The 27479-nt window shown below is 39.3% G+C and overlaps 1 pseudogene; it reads left to right on the top strand.

Moving 5' to 3' along the window:
- On the top strand, positions 1 to 27329 carry LOC136322416 (T-complex protein 1 subunit delta pseudogene; annotated as a pseudogene).
- Positions 27330 to 27479: the final 150 nt, after the last annotated feature.

Below are 27479 nucleotides of genomic sequence, written 5' to 3'. Positions count from 1 at the left end.
ATGCCATGGAGAGTCACAGAAGACTACACTCAGGAACAGATTGAAAAACCAGGGGTTGTGGGAGGTAGGTTCTGGAGTATCAAAAAAGCATGGTGCTTCCAGTCCTGGTGCGAGGATGTGACTGGCTTGTTTAAATAATTCTACAGGTGGGCAGGGAGCTGATGCCTTACTCACTGATAAGCAGGAACTTTGCCTGGTTTCCTTAATGAGGATATTCGCCTGGCTAGAGAACTTCATCCAACAAGAGCAGTGTAAGGTGGGAACTTGGAGTTAGGCCAGATGAGCCTTCCTGATGTCACCAAAGTTCAAGGCAGTACATAATGTTGGGCTTTAAGTTTAGGTCTTGAATCACATTATCTAGTGAGGGTGGGTGCCTAGTGGGAAAAGGATCCTTGAAAAAGCCCTGATGGAGAGCTTTAACTCACCCTTCTGCATAAGTCTGCCCTGTCTGTGATTATAGACACAGTCTGTGCATGAAAGAGTTTGGGCTTGGCCCTGGCCGGTCGGCTCAGTGGCAAGGCCTGTCATATGGAAGTCCCGGGTTTGATTTCCAGCTAGGGCACACAGGAGAAGCGTCCATCTGCTTCTCTACCCTTTCCTGTCTCCTTTCTCTCTGTCCCTCTCTTCCCCTCCTGCAGCGAAGGCTCCATTGGAGCAAATTTGGCCCAGGTGCTGAGGATGGCTCCATGGCCTCCACCTCAGGCATTAGAATGGCTCCGCAGCAAATAAACACACCAAACAGGCAAAGCATCGCCCCCTGGGGGTTATGCCGGGTGGATTCCAGTTGAGCGTATGCAGGAGTCTGTCTCTCTGCCTCCCTGCTTCTCACTTCAGGAAAATACAAAAAAAAAAAAAAAAAAAAGAGAGAGAGAGAGTTTGGACTTTTCCTCTATTGCTTAGTCAGATATCAGAGGTGTGGAGCCCAATATCTTCATCATGGAAAACCAACTGCTTATCTCAATAATCTCGTACATGAACCAAAATCATCCAAATAGAATTGTGTAAATTCATATATACATGCAATGATGATTAAATGCATATCTAGCTATGGGAGAGAATAGGTTGCTTTATATCAAATGGTAAATATAAATTAATGAAACCACATTAAGTTGACAGACACCTTAAAGAAGTTGGTAAATGAATAAGCCTCTAATGGAAGCTTCATTATTAGTACATTTATTTGATGAATGCTTTTAGTAACTATATAGCCATTAGCTTTAACAGTGTTGTATTTCTAATCTACATGTATCATCTCTCATGCAAACCACTGTTATTCTTAGGTAAGGTTATTTTCAATGTTTTATTCTTTGATGATATTACTTCTACATCTACATTAATAGCAGATTTCTATGGCATTGACAAAGCCTGTTAAAATACAAAAAAAGAAAAAGAAAAAGAAAAAGCAGAACTGTGTTAGTGGGTTGTATTTTTCTGTTCTGTTTTGTTTTTTTGATAATTATTGAGTTGCTAAACTTTGGCACAGACTTTTAATTATCCATTTGAGCTCACAGAGAATTTCTTTCAGAAAATGGAAAAACAGTATGTTAACTTTCTGTTTAAACTGCTCAAATTAGTTATCCTTCTTCAGTAAAAAAAAAAACTCTATATTTTACAAGCATATAATGTGGTATGTGGACTTTGTCTAGAAACTGTAAAAAAGTGTAAAATATTAATATATTAAAAGATTTTAAAAGAAATGTATGGACATTAATAATTTTGAATGCATTTAATCTTACATCTAATATTTTGTTTGTAGTTTTTTCAACAAAACAAATCAATGAAAATTTATCATTTAAATTGAAATAGTTTAGAAATTTATAACTTCATATTCTTCTATGAATCATAAAATTAAACTCTTAATCAATAGAGATTAAAACAAAGTAATCATTTTAGAAAATTTAAGATGATAGTTGCTCCTTAAATGTTATAAATCACCTGGGTTAACACACCTTTCATTTAATTAATAGGGGTAGATGATACACTGACAGACACACAGACAGACATACAGATATAGCATTTAATAAGTCTCTTACATTGATGATAAATATCTACATCCATGAAACTGATATTTTAAAAGATGGGAGAAAGGAAAAGTCAATGAGAAAAAATATTAACTAGTGACCAGTACTATGCAATTATTAAAATTAGATAATGCTAAAGAGTTCTCCACTTTAGATTGAGTGATCAGGAAGAGCACTTTGTAAAGTAATATGTTTAGCTTAGATCTAAATATAAAAAAAAAAGCATACAGATCAGGAAGAAGAGCATCCTAGTATGATGACTCTAAGACAGAAATCGGTTAAAACAATTAAGTCTAACATGGTTGAAGTATGATGTCCAATAGGGAAAGCAGTATGAAATTAGTCAAAGGTGTAAAGAATAGGCAGGATCTAGGTAAGCTTGATAATTCAGGGTAAGGAATAAATTTTAACTAAAAGAGTTGAAAACAAGTGTGACATGACCACTCTGGATCAACAAGGAGAAAGGATGGCTTGCAGGGCAGCAAGAGTCAAGCCAAGAAGCTGTGTCCAAAGGACCAGATACTGATAATGAGAGAAACAAAGGAATAAAAAATACCTTGATTTTTTTTTTACTTAAGTTATTTAAGAGAGAGATACACTACAGTATTTACTGAAATGAGGAGCAGGTTTGAGGGAACAGGAAAGTAAGAGATGAGAGTTTGGGCCAGATCAGGTTTGAGACACCTCTTTGACATTAGGTGCAAATGTTAAGTAACTGGTTGGGTTATATCAGTCTGGAATTCTTAATACAGTAGAAACTGAAACAATCTTCTTAAAGATGGTATTTAAAAACACAGAGATGGATGAAATCACCAAGAGAATATATAGAGAGAAGAGATGGATAGGTCCTGGACAGGGACCTGGGAAACTTCCCAAAGGAATCCCCAAAGACAAAAAAGAACAGCCAATAAATTAGAATAAAAAAATAGAAGAATTTGGGAAACTTGGAAAAGTTTAATGTTTCATAAATGTAATCCTTGCCTTATAATGAAAGGTAACTGGAAGACAATTGGCGATTTATTGTGTCATCTTCCCTGGGCTGGAAAGAAAGGAGATTTTCACTTTGTTTCCTTGGTGATAACTGTACTGGAGTATGAGTACATGCAGGAAAACAAATGCAATTGGAATACAGAAGTTTAGTTTTTCCTATGTATAATAGGACTAAAATGGATGAAGAGTTAAGAAAGAAGACCATTAGAGTTATATTACAAGGATGTTCACAGAGGCCTTTCTAATATTGATCAGACCAAAGTAAATAAATGTAATTACCTATGGACAGGGTAGGAAAACATTTAAGTGTGTGTGTGTGTGTGTGTGTGTGTGTGTATGATAGATGATAGATAGATAGATAGATAGATAGATAGATAGATAGATAGATAGACAGACAGACGATGGATAGGCATAAAGACATACAAACACACATACATACCCAAATACACATATTTTTAAACAAGATGGCACAAATAGGTTCATTTGGGTTTCCAATAAATGTTTCATATGAGTCAGTCTGACGTACTGTGAGGAAAGAGGACAAATCTAACCTGATGCAGGACAGGTAAAAGAAGTAGAATTGGTCCCCTCTACAGTTTCAGTTTGGAGATTTGTGAGTCTGATTAGAAATGCAAAGAATGTGGAGGACAAACAGCCACAGGAAAAAATGAACACAGCCAGTATTATCATTACTTTATTTCTCCCCCCCTAACCCCCATCACACACAGTAAGTCTGTCTCTGACACAAATGAGAAAAGAACCTTATACTGGACACGGCTTCATAATTTATAGTTAATAATACAATCAGCACCATGTAAAACAATTCTTGTTCTCAAAGGCCTACAAACACATATTTTTTTCCTTGCTCCTGTGGTGTTAGGACAACACAGGAACCACTAGAAAATATTTTCACATAGTCACAAAGGAAAAAGAATCTGCAACCACCAACTCAAAACATTCAAATTCTCGATCTCACTGCCAATGACAGCAGTTAATTTTAGCAGACCCTGATATATTTACTCATTATCTATAGCAATACTAATTATTCAAGAAAAAAATTCCTCTTGACGAGGCGGTGGCGCAGTGGATAAAGTGTCGGACTGTTATGCGGAAGACCCAGGTTCGATTGAGACCCTGAGGTCACCAGCTTGAGCACAGGCTCATCTGGTTTAAGCAAAGCTCACCAGCTTGGATCCAAGGTCACTGGCTCAAGCAAGGGGTCACTCAGTCTGCTGAAGGCCCACAATCATGGCACATATGAAAAAGCAATCAATGAACAACTAAGGTGTTGCAATGAAAAACTGATGATTGATGCTTCTCATCACTCTCTGTTCCTGTCTGTCTGTCCCTATCTCTCCCTCTTTCTGACTCTTTCTCTGTCTCTGTAAAAAAGGGGAAAAAAATTAAAAAAGAAAAAGAAAAAAATTCCTATAACTTCCGAACCAGGAGGGTTGGATCCTAGCTCCAGGTCTACCACAAGTGAACTGGGCCACCCTGAGTCTCTCATTTTCATGACCAAGAGCCTAAACAGCAAGAGGATTCTTGAGGTGCCTTCCAATATTCAAATGTAATTTCACAAGCTGAATAATTATCTATTTCTTTTTTTAAATTTCTACTTATTTCCATCACTCCTTTATGTTCCCTTTCCCCCACTATTACGTAGCCCTTCATAAACCCTTACCGTAAACTTGTGGCAGCTTTCATTGGGCAACTTCTTAATATAAAACAACCCTGTGTCATGCCCCAAAGCTGAGATCTGTGCTCCTCCTACCTGACCTACACATTCAGAAATCATCCCACTACCCCTTCGTATAGCTCTTAAGTCAACATCACCTTCTTTCTTACAGTATATGCTTTGAATGGGATTCTTCTCTCATTTTTGCATCTCTCCGAATATTGTAAACAGAGCTTTGAAAGAGCCTATGCTCAATAAATATTTATTGAATGGGTTAGGATAAAAACTCTCTTATCCAAAACAATTCATGTAGTTTTTCAATTAATAAAAAGTGTCAATGAAAGCAAATATTAATGATTGTCAATCATAAGGAACTCCAATGAGGTCCCTTATATTTTCTGTACAATTATAAACCACCATAACACACATCATACAATCTCAGGTTTCAGTTTCCTTAACATGAAGTGAAAACTTCAAGATTCCTGTGAAGCTAGCCAACTACAGAATTAGAATTTTCCTTAACTTGTAAGGATTCTTGCTTAAAGCCAATTTAACTATGATTTTTTTAAAAATTTACCCTCATCATATTTTCCAAATTCAATTTAATTTATAATAACAATGCTCTCCCTTTTACAATTCATATTTCATTATTTTATTAGATATTTAATTTGTCACAATTATAACAACTCATGTGTTTATTGTCTCCCCACCAAAATATAAGTTACATGAAGACACAAAATTTAAGCTCTTTCTGGGTATGGGGATTTCATTCACTCATTTTTGTGTGAATGAGTAAAATATAACTGGCATAAGCAGGACTGGATACAGACACAACTGACTATATCATGTACATTAAGCCAGCAGTCATGGTGGTGGGAGGGGCCTCTGAGCTGTAGGCCTTTGGTTTGTATCAGGCATCAGTCAATACATAATGAAGAAGGAACCAAGCTGTCACTTCATCTACTAGATGGTTAGAGGTTCCTTAAATCATAAAACTTCCCAATATTTATCTCATCATAATGCTAAGGAAAATGATACTGCTAGAAATGTTAGGATACATGATCCAATGCAACAGCCCCAAGAGCTTCAGCTGCCCAAACCTGTGCCCAACCAGCCCAAGAGCTGAGGGATTCAAAAACCCATCAGTGAACACTTGCTGATGCTGGGAAGCTCTAAATCTAAGCTTCTACTGTTATGACTCAGTAGCATCACCTACAGCACCACTGCTTTGCAGTTGATAGTTGCTTTATTGACAACCTAATGATAGGCTTCATCTAGAGCCTGACCAGGTTTTCATTCCCTTTGGCTTCTAGTATCCTGCTGTCTAACCCCTTCAGGGAACCACTGTCAGTGCTGCTATTCACTGGAGCTCTGGCTGTTACACAAACAGGAGCCCCATGGAGGCACCCGCAGGGCTTCCCTTGGTACTCCACTTTCCATTCATTTCCTTGCTCATTCGACAGGAACAGAGTGACTCCGTAACGTGCAGAGAAGGATGCTCCTTCTCTCACCATCACTGGAGGCGTAAAAAAGGCACAGCTTTCGTCTCCTAATTCAAAGACTAGTGGGATATGGAAGGTGAAACAGCTTGTGTTTGAGAGACAGACAAAAGGAGTGTTCTCACTGTAGAATCAGCCTTCTGCTGGTACAACAGAAGAAATATTCAATGAAGAACCAGGACCTGTCTGCTGGGGTGCCAGAATCCCTTCCACCACCAGCTCGCATGTGTTCTGGCAACTAGAGATTCTTGGACTCAAAAGCTGGGGACCCTGCCAGGCCTGAGGTGGCAGCCCTGTGCCAATGACCTGACTGCAGTGATGGCAGCCTCTCCAATTCTGGCCACCCCGAGTCCCCACTGGGGCCTGCCATGTGATTCCTACAGTGGGGCAGAGAAGCTAGAGGATGTCAAAATGCCCAAAATCACAAAAAAAAACCCACCTTCATGAAGGTAAGTTTTGCCTCACAAAGACAGGCATAACCTGGCACCAGGCTCAACCAGTGTGTCCCTAGTGAAGCAGGTGCCGCCTTGTGCCAAACACCAGGAAGCAAGGCCTTGCTAGACAGCTTGTGTTGCTTCCATTACTGTGAGGCTATTTCTGAGTTAGCTTATCAGTTCAACAAGGAGGAAGAGAGATTTATGAAGCAGATGCCTCAGAAAAGCCCAGCCTCAAGCAGATAATCCCTGGCTTACCCACTGTTACACGAGAAATAAAGGCATATGTTGTTTGTAGCCAGTCTAAGATGTGAAAGTCTCTTTCCACAAATGGAAATATTTTATGAGCTACTATTGAGAAACTCCAGAAACTCAGTTACGTCCTGTTACATCAATTCATTCACTTGGTATATATCTCACACGTGGAAAGCATAGGTGAGTGAAAGTCCAATATTGGCCCATAATTATACTTAAATACCCACCCAGCATAGCAGCTGTCCTAGCTTGAACCTAAACAAGATGCAGACCTTTGTTTCATGAGTGTGTCTGCAGAACTTGTGGGACAGAACAAGAGAACTTTATTCATAATATTATGGATGATCCTCTGGCTGAAAAACAAGTCCTGAAAGATGAAGGAGCCCAGCATAGTGAGTTCAATAAAGAAAAACTATGAAACTAAAACCCTTGGCCACTGGGAGAGGGAGAATCCTGAGCACACAGAGGTCCATTGCTTGAATGTGCTCCATGTCCAGTGTGCCACTACTCATGACTTAGACTTACAAAGTGAGAGATTTTAAGTTATTCTAAATACTGGTGAGCAAATAACAGAGTTTTCCTCACCTCCATTTTAAAGTATGTTACAAGAAAAACACCTTGTTTTATAGTTCTTGTGTTAGGAAGCCCCAGTCTTGAGTGATGTTTCCTGGCACAGCTCAGCTCTCACTATTGGCTGGGATTAGTGGGAGAGCTGGGTCCCACTCTCTCCAAATGACTTTTTCGAAGCACAACAGCTGGGTCCCAAAAAGAAGTATTCCAAGAGATAAAAGCAGAAATTGTAGATCTCTTTATGTCCAGCCTCAGACACTATACCACATCACTTCTGCTGCATTCTGGTGTTGAAAACAAGTCACAGAGCCAACTCAGAATCAAGGAGAAGAGGAAAAGAGAGCCTCTCAGTGGAAAACGTGCCAAAGAGTTTACGTTCATCTTCACTTTACCACAATGGGAGACACTCCCAGACGCATTTGATAATACTTCAAGAGAATTTTATATAAGGTCAATGCTTTACCTTAGTAAAATAAAGCAAAAGTCAGTGGAATTAGATTATCAGTATGATTGTAAACTTACCTATAACTAGTAAAGCCAGGGAAAATTGAAATAATAACAAAGCCACTTCCAATACACCTTAACTGTCTCTTGCTTTACCTAAATAAAGTATGCATAGCATCCCCAGTGCTATATCTTTGCCCATCCTCACAGCATACTCTCAGCCCAGAACCTGTCAAAACACATAGCACCTTACATTTTCCCCTTGCCAGCCTTGCAGATACCTAGGTTCTCTCCCTCCCACTTTTCATGCAGCACCTTAAGAAAGTATATTAACTCCAGCCTTCCCGGTCAAGTGAAAAAACTAACTTGTGTGTAAAATATGCTGTGTTCCTCTAGCCTTTTATTTCTTGGATTCAGAGTCCTTTCTAGTTATTGCACCTTTGCTTCCTAGAAAATAAATGCTCATTCACCTCTCTCCTTCCTGCCTTGCATGCAACAGAAGAGAAATAAAGCTCTTGCTGACTTAAACATAATTTTTTAATTATTTAAAGCATATGTTGCAACCCGGAACACCTAGAAAGATTTCCTGAACTTTAGAAAGGTGGTGGGGGGGAGACAGTAATGAAAGACATGAAACAGCAACCAGAACTGTAGCTGAAGTCATGTCAAAAAGAGAGTTTGGTGTAAACTTCATGCCAACTTGGACACCTCCTGCCATTCCTGGACCACTGTCACAGCTGCCCCTCAAAACTTGGTTTTGTTGCTACTGCTGCTACAGCTCATTGCTACCAAAATGGAGTCTTTATTGCCTTTGTATGCTTGAGTCATTAATTAATTACAGTCTCATGGTGACTATGTCACAGGTTCCCGTTCTAGCTGAAAGAAAGATTAGGACACCAAGTATCTGGTCCCTAGATTCTGTAAACAGAGGAAATGATCTCTGCCTTCTTCCATGACTCATGAGGTAGGCAATTCCCAAATATAAGAAAAAAGGGTTGGAGGGGCGGCGAGATGGCAAGGGAGTAGGCGGATGTACCAACTTCCACCTCCAAGAACCAAAGTGGATTACAACTTAATTTTAAGAACCATCATCTAAAAAAACCAACTTTGCATTAAACTAAGAGGACTCTTTAAACAAAGAACACTGAAGAAGCCACAATGAGACTAGTAGGGAAGGCAGAAATACGGAGAGAGCTGCCCAGCTCCCCGGAGCGAACAGTAGCCAGGAGGGACTTGCATGGCAGGAAGCAAGTTTAGTGGAGAGGGGAGGGTCCTGGGCCCCAGGAACAAAGCCCCAGCCTGCAGCCCCAGAGACTAGAAGAGGCATATGGACAGTATTTAGCTGTAAAACAAGTCAGGATACTGTTTGTGAGAAAGAGACAGATTTCTCAGACCCAAGATTTTTTTTAAAGAAACCATGCAGAAAACTTCTTTCACAACCACTTACCCGGGGCTCTGGTAGACAGAAAGAGATGAGAGGACTGGACTAGCAGAAAGAGAGTGTAATCTATGAGACACAGGGTGAAGCACTTTGAGAGACATCCACCCTAACTAACCCCTGGGCTGAGTCACTCCCCAAATATGAAGTGAATATTTCCCCTGGAATCCAGCAATACCAGCAAAGGGAAGCAGGACACCAGCAAAACAAGCTCTCCCATGGCACTCAGAGCAGAGTTCCCTAGAAGGTGGGAGCCTTAAGGAAAACAGTATTGAGTGCTAGGGTCTGAGCTGCGACACCACCACCCACACTGCTGAGGGTTCACCAGAGGGCGGGAGGCAGCAGGATGCCAAAGTGTGATCCTGTTAGTGGGGGAAGAAGCTGGGCTAGCCATGACAGAAGCCCGGCATGAGCTCAGTTTCGCCTGGTGGGGGCAGAAAGGGTACACAAAAGCGGTCTGGCCAGTGGAGGGCCTGCCTGCGGTCCTCCCTGCAGAGGAAAGGTGAAAGCCTGGGAACTTCAGGGACCCATGGCTGAGCACCGGAACCCAGCCTCACCCAGCCTGCAGAGATGGGGCTTGTAGTCCAATGTGTGAGCAGAGCTCCACCCACGGGAGTGGGGCAAAAGCCCAAGAATAGATGCAGACCCACAGTTGAGCAAAGGTGCTCAACCCAGCCTGCCAAGGCAAGGCTTGTGGCCCTGGGCACATGAACACAGCCCCTCCAGTGAAGGAGAGGCAAAAACTGCAGCTACAGTTGGAGCCAGCTGGTGCCAGCAACACCCATACCTGAACACCCAAGGCAGTGGCAGAGGGAGGCGGGCATGCAGAAAGACCACACCTAGAGAACACACCCATTGGAATCCAGTGGCCACACCCTTCTTATACGCAGACAAAATGGGAAGGCAGAGAAAGGCAACACAAATAAATCAAGAGAAATCCCCAGAAAGAACCTGAATGAGTTAGATATAACCAAATTATTGAATGCAGAGTTTAAAATAATGATTTTTAGGATGCTCAATGATCACAGAACAACAATAGATGGTCATGATGAACAACTAAATAAAGAGATGGTAAGTATAAAAAAGGACATTGAAATAATAAAAAAGAATCAGTCAGAAATGACAAATACAATATTAGAAATGAAAACGACAATGGAAGGAATTAAAATCAGGAGGGTTGAGCTGAGGATCCAATCAGCGAGTTAGAGGACAAGATAAATGAAGGCATGGAATCAGAGCATCAAAAAGAAAAAAGAGTCATAAAGTCTGAGGAAACTCTAAGAGAGCTCTGTGACAACATGAAGAGAAATAACATCCACATCATAGGGGTTCCTGAAGGAGAAGAGAAAGAACAAGGGATAGAACTTTGTACAATCATATCATAGTAGCTGAAATCTTCCCTAAATTGATGCAGAAAAAAGTCACACAAGTTCAAGAAGCACAGAGAATTCCATTAAAGAGAAACCTAAAGAAATCTACACCAAGACACATATAATTAAAATATCAAACCTAAGTAATAAAGAGAAAATATTAAAAGCTGCTAGAGGCCTGACCTGTGGTGGTGCAGTGGATAAAGCATCGACCTGGAATGCTGAGGTTGCCAGTTAAAAACCTTGGGCTTGCCCAGTCAAGGCACATATGGGAGTTGAAGCTTCCTGCTTCTCTCTCTCTCTCTCTCTCTCTCTCTCTCTCCTCTAAAATGAATAAATAAATAAAAATAATTTTAAAAGCTGCTAGAGAAAAAAAAAGCTATCAATTACAAAGGAGACCCCATAAGAATGACATCCAACTTCTCAACAGAAACACTTGAGGCCAGAAGGGAATGACAAAAAATATTAAAAGTAATGCAGAACAAGAGCCTACAACCAAGACTACTTTATCCAGCAAGCTATCATTTAAAATCAAAGAAAAAATTTTAAAAAAGCTTCCCAGACAGAAAAAAAAAGTAATTCATTACAAACAAACCAATGCTGTAACAAACTATAGAAATGATCCCTGAAAGTATAGTCTTAACCAATGCTGTAAGAAATGTTAAGGGGCCTGTTGTAAACAGATCAAAAGGGGGAAATAATGTAGCAAAAGAGAAATACAGCTTTAAGAATAAAATGGGAATAAACAACTACATATCAATAATAACCTTAAATGTAAAAGGATTAAATGACCAAATCAAAAAAGATAGGGTAGCAGCATGGATAATAAAACAGGACCCATACATATGCTGTCTACAAGAGACACACCATGAAACAAAAGGCACATAAACTGAAGGTAAAAGGATGGAAAAAAATATTTCATGCAAATGGAAATGAAAAAAAAAGACGGGGTAGCAATACTTATATCAGACAAAATGGAATTTAAAACAAAGTGAAGAGATAAAGAAAGCCACTACATAATGATAAAGGGAGCAATCCAACAGGAAGATATAACCATTATATATATCTACACACCTAATATAGGAGAACCTAAATATATAAAGCAGACTTTGATAGATATAAAAGGGGGAGATCAACAGCAATACTGTAATAGTAGGGGATTTCAATACCCCACTAACATCACTAGATAGATCCTCAAGAAAGATAATTAACAAACAAACAGCAGACTTACAGGACACACTAGATCAACTCGATTTAATAGATATCTTCAGAACCTTTCAACATAAGGTAGCAGAATATACATTTTTTTTTCAGGTGCTCATGGTACATTCTCTAGGATAGACCACATGTTAGGGCACAAAAGCGGTATCATCAAATTTAAGAAGATTAAAACCATATTGAGCATTTTCTCTGATCACAATGGCATGATACTAGAAATCAACCACAACAGAAAAACTGAAAAATACTAAAACACTTGGAAAATAATAGCACGTTATTAAATAACGAATGGGTTAACAATGAAATCAAGGAAGAAATAAAAAATTCCTAGAAACAAATGATAATGAGCATACAACAACTCAAAATTTATGAGACACAGCAAAAGCTATAATGAGAAGGAAGTTCATAGAATTACCATTTCTTAGGAAACTAGGAAAAGCTCGAGGAGACCTGAAGATGGCAGTGGAGTAGGCGGATGCACAGACTCCCAGCTCTCACCATCAAACTGGAATACAAATCAATTTAGGAAAAATCAGTGTGAAAAACTAACTCTGGACTACAAGAACAGCTCTCAAAAACCAAGGAGCAAAGAAGAAGCCCGAACAAACCTGGTAGGGAGTGCCTGAATCTACCCTGCTTACAGGAATGGGGGGGTGAGGCTGAGAGCCCAGAGGGGATCTTACACCAGGGAAAAGAGCAGAAAATACTGCTCACAGCCACTGGCCTGGTGAGCAGGGAGCAAGGTGTGTTGAAAAGACCAACTTATCTCCCAAGTGGAAAGGAGAGAGAGAGGGACAGACTGTGAGGGGCTAAAGAATGCAGGAGATGACCTAAAAAAGCTGAGTCATCCGTAATGGAGGTGGCCATAGCTGGGGGAAGGACTGATTTTTCCACAAAACAGTACTGAATTGCTTCTGGATCAGAGATCTATAGACATCTCTCCAGCTTCAATCAGTGCAACAAGACACAGCTGAAAACAAGAAGTGGGGAGGAGGGGCAGTAACTCAGGTCTCCATGGAGATCTGAGATACACCTCCCTCTACTGAAGCTGAGAAAGCACCCTGCTCCCAGAGAGATTAGTTGGTGGTAAAGGCCTTCAGAATCTCAGGTTACACCCATCGCATTCCTGGATACAGTTTCAAAAAAGCCTCCTGCTGAGATCAGTAAACAAGACTATCACCTGTTAAGAAAACAAACAAATCAAGACTTCAAAGTTGCCCAAAGCCGAAAGTGGATTACAAATAATAGCTGATACCAACCAAAGGAGACCTAGAAATAACACAATTGAAAACAGGAGGCAGACAACACCGAGCCTAGACTCAACCAACGCTACAAACAAAACACCCAAACACAGATAATCAGACGACAAAAAAAATGCAATCCAAATGAAACCACAAGAGAAACCATCAGGAGATGAACTGAGTGATATAGAAATAATCAAACTTCCAGATGCGGAGTTCAAAATAATGATTGTAAGGATGCTCAGGGATCTTAGAACGAAAATGTTTGTTCATTATGAACACCTAAATAAAGAAATAGCAAGTATAAAAAAGGATATTGAAATATTAAAAAAGAATCAGTCGGAGATGACAAATACAATATCAGAAATAAAGACCACAATGGAAGGAATTAAAAACAGGATGGAGAGAGCTGAGGATCGAATCAGAGAGTTGGAGGACAACTTGAATGAAGGCAAGAAAGCAGAGAAGAAAAAAGAAAAGAGACTCAAAAAGTCTGAGGAAACCCTTAGAGAGCTCTGTGACAAGATGAAGAGAAATAACATCCGCATCGTAGAGGTTCCTGAAGAAGAAGAAAAAGAACAAGGGATAGAGACTTTGTTCAGTCATATCATAGCTGAAAACTTCCCTAAATTAATGCAGGAGAAACTCTCAAAAGTTCAAAAAGCACAGAGGACTCCATTAAAGAGAAACCCAAAGAAACCTACACCAAGACACATCATAATTAAAATATCAAAGCTAAGTGATAAAGAGAAAATATTAAAAGCTGCAAGAGAAAAAAAAGCTATCACCTGCAAAGGAGCCCCCATAAGGATGACATCTGACTTCTCAACAGAAACACTTGAGGTCAGAAAGGAATGGCAAGAAATAGTCAAAGTAATGCAGAACAAAAACCTACAACCAAGACTACTTTATCCAGCAAGGCTATCATTTAAAATCAAAGGAGAAATAAAAAGCTTCCCAGACAAAAAACAACTCAAGGAATTCATTACAACCAAACCAATGCTGCAGGAAATGTTAAGTGGCCTGCTGTAAACAGATCAAAGTGGGAAAAGAATATAGCAAAAAAAGGAATACAGCTTTAAAGAATAAAATGGCAATAAACTACTACATATCAATAATAACCTTAAATGTAAATGGTTAAATGATCCAATCAAAAGACATAGGGTAGTTGCATGGAAAACAGGACCTGTACATATGCTGTCTACAAGAGACATACCTTAGATCAAAAGATACAAATACATTGAAGGTAAAAGGATGGAAAAAAATATTTCATGCAAATGGAAATGAAAAAAAAAGATGGGATAGCAATACTTATATCAGACAAATTGGACTTTAAAACAAAGGATATAGTAAGAGATAAAGAAGGTCACTACATAATGATAAAGGGAGTAATCCAACAGGAAGATATAACTATTATAAATATCTATGCACCTAATATAGGAGCACCTAAATATATAAAGCAGACTTTGATGGACTTAAAGGACGAGATCCACAGCAATACTATAATAGTAGGGGATTTCAATACCCCACTAACATCACTAGATAGATCCTCAAGAAAGAAAATTAACAAACAAACAGCAGACTTATTGGACACACTAGATCAGCGGTTCTCAATCTGTGAGTCGTGACCCAGCAGGGGTCGAACGACAAAACACAGGGGTCGCCTAAAGCCATCGAAAAATACATATTTATTATACAATACATTTTTAAATAAAATATGTATTTCTGATGGCTTTAGGCGACCCCTGTGTTTTGGTCGTTCGACCCCCACCAGGGTCGCGATTCACAAGTTGAGAACCACTGCACTAGATCTACTCGATTTAATAGATATCTTCAGAACCTTCCACCCTAAAGCAGCAGAATATACATTCTTTTCAAGTGCTCATGGTACATTCTCTAGGATAGACCACATGTTAGGTCATAAAAGTGTTCTAAACAAATTTAAGAAGATTGAAATCGTATCAAGTACTTTCTCCAATCACAACGGAATTAAACTAGAAATGAACCACAACAGAAAAGCTCAAAAATTCTCAAACACACGGAAACTAAATAGCAGGTTGTTAAATAAGGAATGGATTAAGAATGAGATCAAAAAATAAAAAAAAAAATTCTAGAAACAAATGACAATAAGCATATAACAACTCAAAATTTATGAGACACAGCAAAAGCAGTACTGAGAGGGAAGTTCATAGCACTACAGGCACACTTTCAGAAGCTAGAAAAAGCTCAAATAAACAACTTAACCCTGCATCTAAAAGAACTAGAAAAAGAACAGCAAGTAAAGCCCAAACGTAGTAGAAGGAAGGAGATAATAAAGATCAGAGCAGAAATAAATGACATAGAGGCTAAAGAAACAATACAGAGAATCAATGAAACTAGGAGCAGGTTCTTTGAAAAGGTAAACAAGATCGATGAACCTTTAATTAGACTCACCAAGAAAAAGAGAGAGAGGACTCAAATAAATAAAATTAGAAATGAGAGTGGAGAAATAACAACTGACACAACAGAAATACAAAATATTATAAGAAAATACTATGAAGAACTGTATGCCAAAAAACTAGACAACCTAGATGAAATAGACAAATTCCTTGAAACATACAATCTTCCAAATATCAATCTGGAAGAATCAGATAACCTAAACAGACCTATTAAACCAAATGAGATAGAAACAGTTATCAAAAAACTCCCAACAATAAAAAGTCCAGGGCCTGATGGCTTCACAACTGATTTCTACCAAATATTCAAAGAAGAAATAACTCCTATCCTTCTCAAGCTATTTCAAAAAATTCAAGAGGAAGGAAGACTTCCAAGCTCCTTTTATGAGGTGAGCATAATTCGGATTCCAAAACCAGGCAAAGACAATACAAAGAAAGAAAATTATAGGCCAATATCTCTGATGAATATAGATGCTAAAGTCCTCAACAAAATATTAGCAAATCCGATCCAACAATATATGGAAAAAATCATACAACATGATGAAGTGGGATTTATTCTGGGGAGGGAAGGCTGGTATAATATTTGTAAGTCAATCAATATGATTCATCACATAAATAAAAAGGAGAAAAACCACATGGTAATTTCAATAGATACTGAAAAAGCACTTGATAAAATCCAGCACCCATTCATGAGCAAAACTCTCAGCAAAGTGGGAATACAGGGAACATACCTCAACATGATCAAAGCCATTTATGAAAAACCCACAGCCAACATCAAACTCAATGGGTAAAAATTAAAATCAATCCCCTTAAGATCAAGAACAAGGCAGGGGTGCCCCTTTCACCACTCTTATTTAACATAGTCCTGGAAGTCTTAGCCATAGCAATCAGACAAGAAGAAGAAAAAAAGGCATTCAAGTTGGAAAAGAAGAAGTAAAACTATCATTATTTGCAGATGATATGATATTGTATATAGAAAACCCTAAAGTCTCAATAAAAAAGCTACTGGACCTGATAAATGAATTCAGCAAAGTAGCAGGATATAAAATCAATACTCAGAAGTCAGAGGCATTTTTATATGCCAACAATGAACAGTCAGAAAAAGAAATTAAGGAAACAATCCACTTCACTATTACAACCAAAAAAATAAAGTACCTAGGGGTAAACTTAACCAAGGAGACTAAAGACTTGTACTCAGAAAATTACAAAGCATTGATAAAAGAAATCAAGGAAGATACAAAGAAGTGGAAGCATACACTGTGCTCATGGTTAGGAAGAATAAACATCATTAAAATGTCTATATTACCCAAAGCAATCTATAAATTCAATGCAATACCAATTAAAATACCAATGACATACTCCAAAGATATAGAACACATATTCCAAAAATTTATATGGAACCAAAAAAGAACGCGAATAATCTCAGCAATCTTAAAAAAGAAGAATAAAGAGGGAGGTATCACACTTCCTGATATCAAGTTATACTACAAGGCCATTGTACTAAAAACAGCGTGGTACAGGCATAAGAACAGGCATATAGATCAATGGCACATAACAGAGAACCCAGAAATAAACCCACAGCTCTATGGACAACTGATATTTGACAAATGGTGTTTGGAAAATTGGACAGCTACCTGCAAAAACATGAAACTAGATCACCAGCTTACACCAGTAACAAAAATAAACTCAAAATGGATAAAAGATTTAAATGTAAGCTGTGAAACCATAAGCATCTTAGAAGAAAACATAGGCAGTAAGCTCTCCGACATCTCTTGGAGCAATATATTTGCTGATTTATCTCCACAGGGAAGTGAAATAAAACACAGGATAAACAAATGGGACTATATCAAACTAAAAAACTTTTGCAGAGCTTAAGACAATAAGAACAGAATAAAAAGACAAACTACACAATCGGAGAACATATTCGACAATACGTCTGACAAGGGCTTAATTACCAAAATTTATAAAGAACTTGTAAATCTCAACACCAGGAAGACAAACAATCCAATCAAAAAATGGGAAAAAGAAATGAATAGACACTTCTCCAAAGAGGACATACAGATGGCCAATAGGCATATGAGAAAATGCTGAGCATCACTAATTATTAGAGAAGTGCAAGTTAAAACCACCATGAGATATCACCTCACACCAGCCAGAATGGCGCTCATGAACAAAACAACACAGAGTAAGTGCTGGCGAGGATGTGGAGAAAAAGGAACCCTCCTGCACTGCTGGTGGGAATGCAGATTGGTGCAGCCACTGTGGAAAACAGTATGAAGATTCCTCAAAAAATTGAAAATCGAACTGCCTTTTGACCCAGCTATCCCACTTTTAGGAATATACCCCAAGAACACCATAGAACAGCTCCAAAAGGAGAAATGCACCCGCATGTTTGTGGCCACATTGTTGACAATATCGAAGATCTGGAAACAGCCCAAATATCCGTCAGAGGACGAGTAGATTAAAAAGATTTGGTACATATATACTATGAAATACTACTCAGCCATAAGAAATGATGACATCGGATCATTTACAATAACATGGATGGACCTTGATAACATTATACAGACTGAAATAAGTAAATCAGAAAAAACTAAGAAGTATATGAATCCATACATAGAAGGGACATAAAAATGAGACTCAGAGACATGAACAAGAATGTGGGGGGTGGGCGAGGGGGGGATGGGGCGAGGAAGGAGAGAGGGGGTGGGGGAGGGGAGGGGCACAAAGAAAACCAGATAGAAGGTGACAGAAGACAATTTGACTTTGGGTGAGGGGTATACAGCATAATCAAATGTCAAAATAATCTGGAGATGTTTTCTCTGAACATATGTACCCTGATTTATCAATGTCACTGCATTAAATTTAATTTTAAAAAATGGGGAAAAAAAAAGCCCTGGCCGGTTGGTTCAGCGGTAGAGCATCGGCCTGGCATGCGGGGGACCCGGGTTCAATTCCCGGCCAGGGCACATAGGAGAAGCGCCCATTTGCTTCTCCATCCCCCTCTACTTCCTCTCTGTCTCTCTCTTCCCCTTCCGCAGCCAAGGCTCCATTGGAGCAAAGATGGCCCGGGAGCTGGGGATGGCTCCTTGGCCTCTACCCCAGGTGCTAGAGTGGCTCTGGTAGCGGCAGAGCGACGCCCCAGAGGGGCAGAGCATCGCCCCCTGGTGGGCAGTGCGTCACCCCTGGTGGGCATGCCGGGTGGATCCCGGTCGGGCACATGCGGGAGTCTGTCTGACTGTCTCTCCTCATTTCCAGCTTCAGAAAAATACAAAAAAAAAATAGAAAAAAAAGAAACTAGAAAAAGCTCAAGTAAACAACTTAATCCTGCATCTAAAAGAACTAGAAAAAGAACAGCAAACCCTGAGGTAGTAGAAGGACGGAAATAATAAAGATCAGAATGGAAATAAGTGACATAGAGTGTAAAGAAACAATACAGAAGATCAATGAACCAAGGAGCTGGTTCTATGTAAAAGTAATCAAGATCAATGAACCTTTAAGCAGACTCACCAAGAAACAAAGAGAGAAGACTCAAATAAATAAAATTAGAAATGAGAGTAAAGAAATAACAACTGACACAACAGAAACACAAAATATTGTAAGAAAATACTGTGAAGAACTGTATGCCAACAAACTAGGCAACCTAGATGAAATGGACAAATTCCTGAAAAATATAATCTTCCAAAAATCAATCTGGAAGAATCAGAAAACCTAAACAGACCAATTACACCAAATGCGATCGAAACAGTTATCAAAGAACTCCCAACAAACAAAAGCCCTGGGCCCAATGGCTTCACAAGTGAATTCTACCAAATACTCAAAGAAGAACTAACTCCTATTCTTCTCAAGCTATTTTTAAAAATTCAAGAGGAAGAAAGACTTTCAAGCTCCTTTTGTGAGGCGAGCATAATTCTGATTTCAAAACCAGGCAAAAAAAAACACAAAAAAAGAAAATTGTAGGCCAATATCCATAATGAATTTAGATGCTAAAATCCTCAACAAAAATTAGCCAACTGGATCCAGCAATATATGAAAAAATATCATAAACCATGATCACATGGGATTTATTCTGGGGAGGTAAGGCTGGTACAATATTCTCAAATCAATCAATATGATTCATCGCATAGGCAAAAGATAGGAGAAAAACCACATAATAATTTCAATAGATGAAGAAAAAGCATTTGATAAAATCCAGCACCTCTTCATGATCAAAATTCTCAGTGAAGTGGGAATACAGGGAACATACCTCAACATGATAAAGGCCATCTATGACAAACCCACAGCCAACATCATTCTCAATGGGCAAAAATTAAAAGCAATCCATGTAAGATCAGGAACAAGGCAGAGGTGCCCCCTTTCACCACTCTTATTTAACATCATCCTGGAAGCCCTAGCCACAGCAATCAGACAAGAAGAAGAAATAAAAGGCATCCAAATTGGAAAAGAAGAAGTAAAACTATCATTATTTGCAGATGATATGATATTGCATACAGAAAACCCTAAAGTCTCAGTCAAAAAACAACTAGACCTGATAAATGAATTCATCAAGATGGTAGGATATAAAGGTAATACTCAGAAATCAGAAGCATTTATATACACCAACAATAAACTGTCAGAAAGAGAAATGAAGGGAAAAATCTCGTTCACTATTGCAACCAGGAAAATAAAGTACCGAGTAGTAAATTTAACCAAGGAGCTTAAAGACTTGTACTCAGAAAATTATAAAACATTGATAAAAGAAATCAAGGAAGATACAAACAAGTGGAAGCATACACTGTGCTCATGGTTAGAAAGAATAAACATCATTAAAATGTCTATATTACCCAAAGCAATCTATAAATTCAATGCAATACCAATTAAAATACCAATGACATACTCCAAAGATATAGAACACATATTCCAAAAATTTATATGGAACCAAAAAAGAATGCAAATAGCCTCAGCAATCCTGAAAAGAAAGAATAAAGGAGTTATCACACTTCCTGATATCAAGTTATAGTACAAGGCCATTGTACTAAAACCAGCTTGGTACTGGCATAAGAACAGGCATATAGATCAATGGAACATAACAGAGAACCCAGAAATAAACCCACACCTTTATGGACAACTGATATTTGACAAAGGAGGTAAAAGCATACCGTTGAGTAAAGACAGCCTCTTCAACAAATGGTGTTGGGAAAATTGGACAGCTACCTGCAAAAACATTAAACTAGACCACCAACTTACACCACTCACAAAAATAAACTCAAAATGGAAAAAAGACTTAAATGTAAGCCATGAAACCATAATCATCCTAGAAGAAAACATAGGTAGTAAGCTCTCCAACATCCCTTGCAGCAATATATTTGCTGATTTATCTTCATGGGCAAGTGAAATAAAAGACAGGATAAACAAATGGGACTATATCAAACTAAAAAGCTTTTGCACAGCTAAATACAATAAGAACAGAATAAAAAAAAAACTACACAATTGAAGAACATATATGACAATACATCTGATAAGGGGTTAATAACCAAAATTTATAAAGAACTTGTAAAACTGAACACCAGGAAGATAAACAATCCAATCATGCTAGGCCCACCTTTCCTAGCAACTCCTAAAGATGTAAGTTTAGGGAAGGATGGCATTGTGGCAAAATAGGCATATCTAGGCCCCGGCATGATTTTTGTCTTCAAGTCCTGCTGTGGCTAGCATCGTTAGCATCAAGTTGTAAGTCCCTTTATTTTTATGGGGCTTGCCTTTCCCACCTGTCATGCATGTGCCTTTCAAGGTGAAAACAGAAGGCATCTGATAGTGCCTGCTTTTAGAGTAGATACAAAAGGTTTAGCCAGACTGAGAGCTGCATCCCAGGAGCTAGGTTTCTCCCATTCCAGAAACCACATCTGGAAACTGCAGCTGCTATAGGAGCAACCATCTGATTTAGCTTCCTGCAATGCACTCTCATACTCAAAGTTATATCCAACCTCTGTAATAAGCAGGCTGGCTGATTAGAAGGAAATGGGAAGAACTTATTCCTATTTCTTTCAAGACTGATAATGGCACTGATGTTAGTGTTTCCCTTGGACGTACTACTTATCAGGAAGAGGGAGCTCCAGGGGTTTCCACTTGGTCCTTTTTATCATAATAGCTCTTGCTCCCTAGGCCAAGAAATAATAAGAGTAGATTCTGCCAGTAGCTAACAATATCCTTCCCTTCTATACACTCAAGTGCCCTATAGGACCTGGCAGATGGCAGATAAACCAAGACTTCATTTGTGTTCTGATTCCCAGCATATAGTGAGTCCCCAGGAATTACACAGATTAATAACAACAACAATAAAACACCTTTAAAAAATCTTTGTATTTTATTATTCTCTGTGCCAACCCAGGGTCTTTGAGCTACCTATAACTGATCAAGGACCTTAGAGGAAGGCTAGGAGTTATAGCCTCAGTTGGTACTTGTTATATTATCACAGGCTCCATCCACAACAGTACTATCCATGTTTTATTCAAGGGCTAGGGGTGTGTGAACTAAGGCCTGGAAATAAAAAATAGATTAATGGCTATCAAAAGATAAATCAAGTCAGACTTCTGTTCGCCAGACTTGGAAACTTTCCATTTATACAAAGGAAATAAGAGCTATGTAGACATCTCATCCAATTTAGTCCTAGAAACCCATGATTAATTTAGCAATACCAAAGATCCCAACTAGACCAATCACTGTGATTATCAGGTTTGACCTGCAAACTATGGCAATAATAGTGCCTTCCTTTGATTCTAGAAGTATTTCTAGTTGGCAACTGCTACCTGTTATCTTTGTTGAAGTTAGAGAGCCTACTTTAATGGCAATGTTTCCATTATTTATAGTTTGGAGAGAACAGCTACAAAAGCAACTTTCAAGTATGCTTGGTAAACAAGTATATTCTAGGACTCTTAGACGACATAATTTGGGGATGGGTGTGAATGAAGGTTGCACATAATTAATTTATTTCAACATGCCCATCAGTCATTGAATTTCTCCCATGTATTAATTCTCACATTAGAATCACCTAAAGATCATTTTTTCAATGTTATCAATACTAGGATCCTACCCCTGGATATTCAATGTGTTTGATCTGGGTTGGCATAGGCACTGCTATTTTCCAAACATTCTAAGGGATTCTGATGTAGATGCTGAATCGAGAACCACTGCTACCATTCCACTGTGGATCTGTGACTTGCAAAATATCTGGACAATTAAGTAGCATAATGATCAGGATTCTTAATTCAAGAAACAAAATCCAGCTGTGACTTAAGGAATGATACACAGTGAAATGATGTTGAGGATGTTGAAAATTGCTAGGAACACTGGAGAACCTGGCTTGGGGAAAGGCACACAAATAAAAAGGTAGGCATCAGTCAGAGTAAAATTTTGCAACAAAACAAATCTGGTGGACACATTTCAGCTTGCTCTACTACAGCTGGACATGAATACTAGAGGCTGCTCCTGCACACAACCATGCAGCTGTGACCACTGGTCTCTAGAATGTATATAATTTTCCAAGGCCCCGCTTCTTTATATCACTAGATCATGATTCTTCATATGAAACAGCCATGACTAATTAAGCCTAGGTCATGGGTTTACCCCTAGTTTCCAAGAAAGTGGAGAGAAAGGATATTTGCCCTTTTCAACTTCTTGTTAGGAAGTACTCTCTGAGTCTCACCAGGATTCAAGGTAAAGATCTTCAAAAACATAGAAAGAGGGTTCAGCTGCTAGGCAGTCTAAACCTGACAGATATTCCTTGTATCATGTCATAGCATCACACTGAAACACATCAGTTATAAAGCAGCATTAGAAGGTAAAAAATACTCTGTGAGTAGGAAATCTCAAACTTAGCTACTTTACACATTTAAGGTTAACCATATGGTTAGAAGTCTTTCTCAAGTATACTATACATCATCTTACACTTAAAGGAGACACAAAACAAAACTTAAATTTGTGTTACCAGAATCATTAGAAACAGTAATTGGTGACTTAGGATATAAATCAATAGTTACTGGGATGCTTACAGCCTTCTATTATCCCATTAAAATGTCCCAGAATGCTAGAGTTCTAAAGTCCTGTACTTCACACATTTTTCCCCCTTAACTTCCAAGTTTTTCAATTATGTCTCTTTTTAGCAGTTTACCTCTCTTCTTATTTTTTCTTCCCAATTTGCTGTAGGCTAGAAAAACAAATAACCATGAGAATTGGCCTACACTAAATTAAAGAGCCCACATGGTCTGAGCTTCAAGTATCTTCTGTGATTAAAATACAAAAACTCATTTGACCCCCTATCTTGAATGCTCAGGGGGCAGCTGTGCTTACTTCAGTGTTTCCCAGGTATCCTAGTGACATTGAGAAATATGATCTCCAGATGTAAGAAGAAAAAAGAAGATAATTTTCATTCATAATGATCTATGAGAGACACTTAAAAAGACATTTGTCTCATTGGACCTTCGCAAGAATTCTTTGGGGGTAGGTTGTACAAAAGGGGAAAGAGGAAGCTCTGAGGTATTGTGATAAATTAAGAGGTGGTGTCTAATCCCCTTCTTTCATTAATTTTGGCTGGATTTTGTGTCTCCCTGGATGGAAAGAATGTTACAGGCCGGATGTTCGGAATCTTCTAAGGCTAGGCCACACAAAACCTTGCAGCTCCTGCGTGGGTCCACTGGGATGTCTACTCTGGGAAAAGTCAGCTTGCCTAGAAGCAGATGAGCTTCCCTGACACTGACATGCTAGAGTGATGGCCATTGGCATAGTATTGACAAACTCCACAAATTCTGTTGGCCAGATCAGAGCAGTGCACCCCCCACCTGAACACCATGGAAAGACAGCCTGTGCCAGGTGGAGCTGGAGGAGCATCAGCTGTACCCACTCAAATTCCTGACCCACAAAGTCATGAGCCACTCGGTTTCTGTGTGGTTTTTCACACAACAAAAGATAAAAGAGATATTAAATGGAATGACTGGTTCATTGAATCAATTTGTATGCAAAAGAAGGCTCAAACTCAGATTGTTTTAACATCCAGGCCTATCATCATCCCTTGATTTCATAGGGCCTCCAGTGACAGTCAAGGATATTTACACTTTGAAACCATTTTTTAAATAGATAAAATGTTAGTCTATTTTTTATTTGATTATCTGATTTTGTTTAAAAAATTATAGCTTTAGAATATTTTATACTTTTTGACCAAGCATTGGCGCAGTGGATAGTGTTGGACTGGGATGTGGAGAACCCGGGTTTGAGACCCCAAGGTCACCAGCTTGAGCACGAGCGCATCTGGTTTGGGCAGGGCTCACCAGCTTGAGCCCAAAGTTGCTGTCTCGAGCAAGGGGTCACTTGGTCTGCTGTAGCCCCCTGGTCAAGGCACATATGAGAAATCAGTCAATGAACAACTAAGGAACCGCAATGAAGAATTGATATTTCTCATCTCTCTCCCTTTCTGTCTCTCTGTCCCTATCTGTCCCTCTCTCTGGCTCTCTCTATCTCTCCCACAGGAAAAAGAAATATTTCACACTTTCTCACTTCTTTAATTCTTACAAACATCCATTAAAATAAATATGATTTATATATTCTAAAAGAAGAAGCTACAAATAAAACTGTGCCTCTGGCCCTGCCCCAGCCAGTTGGCTAAGCGGTAGAGTGTTGGCCCAGCGTGTGGAAGTCCTGGGTTTGATTTCTGGCCAGGGTACACAGGAGAAGCACGTATCTGCTTCGCTACCTTTCCCCCTCTCCTTTCTCTCTGTCTCTCTCTTCCCCTCCCACAGCCAAGGCTCTATTGGAGCAAAGTTGGTCCTGGCACTGAAGATGGCTCCATGGCCTCTATCTCAGGTGCTAGAATGGCTCCAGCCTCAACAGAGACACGCCCAAGAGGGGCAGAGCATTGCCCCCTGGTGGGCATGCCACCCCCACAGTCACCCCTATAGCCACTTCTCACTTTGGAAAACTACAAAAAAACAAACAAAAACAAAAAAAGAGAAACTGTGTCTCCAGTCTAGGTTCTCTGACTCTAAAAAGGACATTCTTACCATTAAATTAAAATGCTTTTTCAGCTTCTCTGTCTCTTCCTCTTCCTCCAAGAGCCCACACTTCTTCCAAGAAAGTTAGTGAAGGCTCCATTCTTCCTTACCCAGCGGACCCAGCTCAGTTAGCCATACCCAAGAATGTGGGACCCCTGACCGCGAAGCACCCTCCCTCTGGGGCTGCCAGCAGCCGCAACAAAAGCACCTATCAGACGCGATAAACCAGCTCAGATCCGCTTCAGCGACATCTCCACTGTTGCTGATGCTCGGAGAACAAGCCCCGAACCACAAGGAATGGAGAATGATTCCAGATGAGAAAGGCCATGTGAACGTTACAAGTGACGATGTGACGATGCCACCATTCTGAAACAAATGTCAGTGTCACATCTAGCAGCTGGAATGCTGAGGGAGTTAACATACAGAAGCAGAAGATGGCACCACGTCCGTGGTCATCATTACTGGCTCTCTTAGATTCCTATACCAACCTTCTTCAGAAAGGAGTCTATCCAACTATCACTTCTGAGTCATTCCAGAAGGTTTTGGAAAGGGTATTTAAATCTTGACTGGCATGTCCTGACCTGTAGAACTGAGTGACAGAGAAACTCTGCTAAACAGCGTGACCACATTGAACTCAAAGGTTGTCTCTCAATAATCAAGTCTGGTTTTTCCAGTGACAGTAAATGCAGTGGTGAAAGTGGTTGCCCCAGCCACAGCCACTAGTGTAGGTCTTAGAGATATTAAAACTTGGTGGGACAATCAATGAATGACTCTGAGTTAGTGGGAGGGCTGGTTCTCATTCAAAAAATGGCAAATTCTGGTATAACTGGAGTCAAAAAGGCTAAGATTGGACTTACTCAGTTTGCTTGTCTGTTCCCAAAACAGATATGGATAATCAGATAGCACTTTCTATGTCCAGATGGACCAAGTGCTGGAAAGGAGAGATCCTATGTTCTAAACTTAGTGAAGCAAATGAAAAAACAGGATGTAATGTCCTTCTCAAATAGAAGTCTGTTCTAAGCAATGCTTTTAGTGATCTTGCATTACATTTCCTGAACAAATGAAGATTATGACAGTTAGGATTAATGGAAGAGCAGATATTAAATTCATTTGTAGGACACTGGAACAAAGCCAGTGGCTCATACAGACCAGTTCACTGCTGACATACTGGGACTGGTGGAGTTAGTTTAGGAGGTCAGTTTAAGTGGTTCTGGCAAACTGCTCAAGATTATAGGCTGCACAGCCCTGCAAAAACAGTCACAAGTCACATTCTGTTAGATACAGTTGTTACTGTATCTAACAGAATGGTTACTGAAGAAGCTGAGCACTCCATTCCTGGTGCCCTACATGTCATTTGCTGTTCAATGAAGAAGAGAGCTCTTCTGGCAGCAGGCAGTGCTCCAGAAATTGAGTTGGCCCCACAATTAAGTGAATTATCATGAAACTGAGTGGTATGTGGAATCCTACTGTGTTCATGTTTCTGCAGATGGAAGTCACTCCATCTACACTAACAAAAAATGTGGTTCTGATTCCCATTTCTACAGGAACAGAGCTAAGAAATCAGATGCCCAAGGAGAAAAAATCTACAGGAATTAATGTCCAAAAGGGTGGTATTTCCAATATTTCAGAGAAACAGCCTGTCTAGCCTTGGTTAGTTTTCGTTACTGCACTGACTCTCAGGACTGAAAGTGCCCAGCACATCTTGAAAATTGATGTGTGATAACCTAGAGGAAATGGACCAACTGGCACATCAGAGCACCAGGAGTGCAGCTGGCATGGAAGGAAGATCACCGGTGTTTCTTGTTGGGAGTATTGTTTCTTCTCTGGACTCCTGGGCTTGGTCTTCCAGTTTGCATTAACATGAAATTGT

Source organism: Saccopteryx bilineata, chromosome 2, assembly GCF_036850765.1.
Source record: "Saccopteryx bilineata isolate mSacBil1 chromosome 2, mSacBil1_pri_phased_curated, whole genome shotgun sequence".
Classification (NCBI taxonomy): domain Eukaryota; kingdom Metazoa; phylum Chordata; class Mammalia; order Chiroptera; family Emballonuridae; genus Saccopteryx; species Saccopteryx bilineata.
This window is presented reverse-complemented; position numbering and strand designations above follow the sequence as displayed.